The sequence below is a fragment of the Populus euphratica genome, unplaced genomic scaffold, assembly GCF_000495115.2.
Source record: "Populus euphratica unplaced genomic scaffold, PopEup_1.0 scaffold356.1, whole genome shotgun sequence".
Lineage (NCBI taxonomy): Eukaryota > Viridiplantae > Streptophyta > Magnoliopsida > Malpighiales > Salicaceae > Populus > Populus euphratica.
In genome coordinates, this window is record NW_011500247.1 from 54,820 (window position 1) to 59,788 (window position 4,969).

Here is a 4,969-nt window from a genome sequence, read left to right on the forward strand (position 1 = left end):
TGTTTTTTGGAAGGTTTTTCAATTTTTTTTTTCTCTGCCATTATTCAGGGTCATGACTCATGAGGAGAGAAGACATAAAGATAAATAAAATTATTTTATTTAAAAAAATTATAAAATTTAATTTTTAATTAACTACCTATACCGTAAAAAAAAAAGAAGCAATCTTTATCCAAAAAATCTATCAAAATATTTTTTGTATTTATTTATTTATTAAAAAAAACTCCATACCAAAAAACCCAAAAATTTAACTTTTACTTGGTTAAAAAAATCTTTAAACCATAAACTAATTTAGCTTTCTTCATATGAAAAAAAAAACATATTTTAACCTTTTAAAATTGAAAAAAAAAATTAATAGGTTTTATTTATGAAAAAGTTTACAAGATTATATCTTTATAATATTATATGGCATATACAGTTATATTTTATAAAATAAGATATATATAAATATAAGATATAATAAAAAATTCATCATTACACTTTTTAGATTTTATTCTTTTATTCCAAGTGATTAAATATTTATATTAAATATTTTTTATATATTAGATAAATTTAAAAAAAAATAATTCATTAATAAATTATTTTCCAGTTCATTTTCCATAACATAACTAAACACAGGAAAGTGTTTTCAAGTTTATTTTCCATTATACTACCAAACATCAGAAAATACTTCCCCAGAATTTACTTTCCAAAAGAAAACTACTTTCATGCAAACAAACGGGGCCTTAGTAATCAAACATTAAATGAGTTTTAACTAACTATTTGAGTCGTGCTCTGCCACTAATCATATATTTTATTTACCAATAAAAAAATTAACCATGTAGACTTCTTCAATGCATTTTTTTTATAAAAAAATAAAAATCAAAATCAAAATATTTATACACACATCTAATTAAATAAATCAAGAGTCGTTTGCATAAATAAATGGAAGAAAAAAGTCATTAATAATAACTAAAAATAAATCTAGAAAAATTAAGAAATAAATATAAATTAAGATATTTAATCTCGGAACACAATATATTTAAGATTATTGTGTTTAATTAGTTTCAACACAAGATATTTAAGATTATTGTGTTTAATTAGTTTGTTAGTTGTAATATTTTTTATTAAATCAAATGATAATAGAAACCAGCATTCATATAAAATTGATTGAATAAGTTAAAAGGAAAACAAATATTATGCATATTTGCACATATTAGAAATACTATCCAAAAATAATATGTTTTATTTTTAAAAATAACTTTCATATATATAAAATGAAAAAAATATAAATGAATCATAATAACCTCTTCAAAAATTAAATACATATAAAATAATTAAAAAATAATTGCTTTTAAAAAAAAAGGTAAATAAGCACACATAAAAAAATCACAAAGAAGGGGTGTTAATTTAAATATAAATTAAAAAAAATCATTTTAAAAAAATGTATTGGTTTAAAACAAAAATATTAAAATAAAATAAAAAAAGATCAAGTGCTACTAGGTCTAGCAAGCTAAGTCAGACGCCTGATGGGGGCCGTTATTTTTTTTAAGTTGATGGAGTGGACGACATGTTATCTGCCATAATTTTCTTGAATAAATAAATAAAAATAAAGGACTTATTTTATGGAATTCTTCATTTTTCAACCGCTAAGCTGCTAGAAAATCAAGGTTCTTGGTTTTTTGGCTTGTAAGCTCTTTTTAAAGCTATTTTTAATCTAAAACACCTAGAATATAACATGAACTCCTTGATCAACCCATGAATGGGCATACAAAACAACATAAAAACCTGAAACTATAAATATTTTATGAGCTCAAGTTTGGTTTTTAGGCAATTTTAAGGTTTAAAAATACCTAAATGAAGGCCTTATGACCAAATGAAACCCATTGACACCAAGATAGATAATTTTAGTGATTGGAATCATTGTCAGCAATGATTTTCTCTCTTTAATATATAAATTCGACGAGTCCCTCTCTCCTCTTTCTAACTAGGGACTATGGTATAAAGGAAATGAAGTTTTGGATCAAAATTGAATCTTAAACCTTTAAAAGGCTGAAATTATATTATTTGTAAAGATGAAGAACCAAAGAGTGTTTTCTATGCAAAATCTAGACACGCCACCCATTTCGGGTGCCTTTTTCATAGTGATCCTTCTTCTTTCAACATTGTCTTTTTTCTAATAAATCATGAGCAATTAACCTTTAATTTAGAGTCAAATCACAAAAAATAAAAGTTAAATGACTATATTAGGTAGAGGAAAATGCATAATATATTCACGATAATCTGTAAATGTGTGAATAGTACAACAAAATATTTTTCTCTATAGGGAAAACACGACACGCTTTAAAGTTTTTTGTAATCTTTTAATGCTGGTTGTTCTATTTTTTTCTACTAGTTTGAATCCTTTTTGGTTTGACTAGATATTTAATTCACGCTTTGTCATGGTTATATGCTTTTTTTCCCTGTAAAACAAATGAATACACAAGCTTTTCCAATGTGTTTTATGATTAAAAAAATTCTCAATCATAAAGCAATATGTTTATATGTGCATCTATTAATTAAATCAATATTTAATATAGAGATAACTAATTAAGATAGTCGTGTTTAACAACTTTATTTCTCATATTAAATATTTTATTCAATTATACAATTATTTATGCCTATAAAATGTAAAGAAAAAAAATATTAACGAAAGAGAATTGAATAAAACTATAAAGTTCAACTATAAAACAATCTAATATTAAATGATAAAACCGAAAAAAAATACTTGTAATAGGTGCTCTTCAATATTGCATAATCACAAGATCAAATATTTTATATTCAATAAACCGGTTAAATCACTTTATGCACTTTCCTTATGATATATAATGAATGGTTGTAAAGTGTGTCTTGTGCTATCTAAAAGGCACTGTTAAGTTTGGTTTTTTTTATGCTCTAGAAAAAATCTATTGAATATCTGTTATGATTCTGATTGGATAGACAATCTTGATGACAGACACAATACTACTAGTTATGGTGTGTTTCTTGGATTGAATAGTAAAAAATAGTGAGTTGTCTCTCACTCTCATACAAAAAATGAATACAAAAGCATGGTTAATACAAATATTAAATTGTATTGATTTCGTATATTTCTTCAGAATTTATACATCACGTTGTTTATTACCCCACGCTTATAGTGTAACAACATTAATATTGTTGCCTTAGCTTTTAATCTTATCTTTCATTCATGTACAAAGTATATTAAAATTGACTATCATTTTACTAAGGAAAAGATGGCTAATGATAATATCCAAAAACAAGACCAGATTACATATATTTTTATTAAAGATCATATTAACAATCGGTTTTAAGGGAGATGTTAGAATATTGAATGGCATAACAACCGCACAAGAACCATGAATAACCATAGAGAGATTAGGAGAATATAGTCATCAAGTCTATCATTATTTTTGAATTTCAAGTGCTCTATACTCTCTTTTTATCATTTATGTTACCGCATTAGTTGTATGAACATATATATACGTGTGTTCCAGCTAACACAATGTAATATGCATTTTTAAAATTGCTCTCTTCAAAATTTATCAACAGAATTTGTTAGTGTTTTATAAAAGTGCAATTAAAAATTTATAGCTCCTGATATTGATTGGGAAACTAACTCTTAAGGGCAAAGCAGATAAGGTATAAGGAGATAAGAAATTGAAGTTCAAACTCCTTGGCAGCGGGGGAGGGGAAGGAAATTTGAATTTCTTTTTTCGAGTTTCTTTTGTATTTCTCTATTCCATTTTCTGGGTATAAATAAAAGTTATTGCTGGCTACAGCAGGGCATCTCTAAGTGAATTTTAGTATGTCTTAGTTTAGAGAAAATCCAGAAGGTTGGCCACCTCAATTTAAAGTCTACTAGGAGTATAGTTGTGAAAGTGTTTCCTATTTAAAAATATATTAAAATAATATTTTTTTAATTTTTAAAAATTATTTTTAAAATTAGCATATCAAAATTATCTAAATACATAAAAAATATTAATTTAAAGTAAAAATTAGCATATCAAAATTATTTAAATACATAAAAAATATTAATTTAAAGTAAAAAAATAAAAATAGTTATTTTAAAAAAATATTTTTAAAACATAAAAATAAATAAAATTTTAATAAGAAAACTTAACTTTGTTATTTTTCAATTCATCGTTGAATTTTCCAGCAGCAAGTTCATTATCATTTTCCGGCGACAGGCATGTTACAAAATGAACGTCATATGGAAAAAAAGAAAGAAATCTCATGTACCCCTCCCAATTTTACGGTTTGCCCACTCTTCCAGTGCTTAGCCTTGCTTTAACCTGGTGCCCCATGCTCTGCATGTTGCCCTCCACGTACTCAATTTCCGGTGCCCTTTTGTACAACCTGGGCACGTGGCTATTCTTTCATCACTATATTGTCTAAATAAACTACCCGTGGCATAATAACAAGAATTCTGTCCTTTTCAGTTGCTTGGTGATCTATGAACACACAGTTGCCGTCCAAGGCTTCACATGGGGAATCGATTCTTATTTCTTTTGACCAGTGGCGAGTCGAGTTAGGATAGGTATGAATCACCACAGGAACTGGTTGTTGGATCCTTACCAAAGAAACATATCCAATAATTATATTGTCAATTATTGTGGTCTAAGAATATGTTTGTTTTCTAGAAAATAATTTTTAAAAAATTATTTTTTAAACTTTCCTGTGTTTATTTGTTATTAGAAAAGTTGGTCAATAAAAAATATTTTTCGGTCAACAAAAAACACTTTCTATTTTTTAGTCAAAAAAATTTGGTTTGGTTTTTAGAAAAGTGTTTTCCTTTTTAGCTGTGTTTGTTTTCCAGAAAGTGATTTTCAGAAAAACACTTTCCAAACTTTCTTGTGTTTGTTTGCTGTTAGGAAAATTGGTAAACGGAAAACACTTTTCAGTCAAAGGAAAATTTGGCTTCATTTTTAGGAAAGTGTTTTCCTGAAAAATTTGA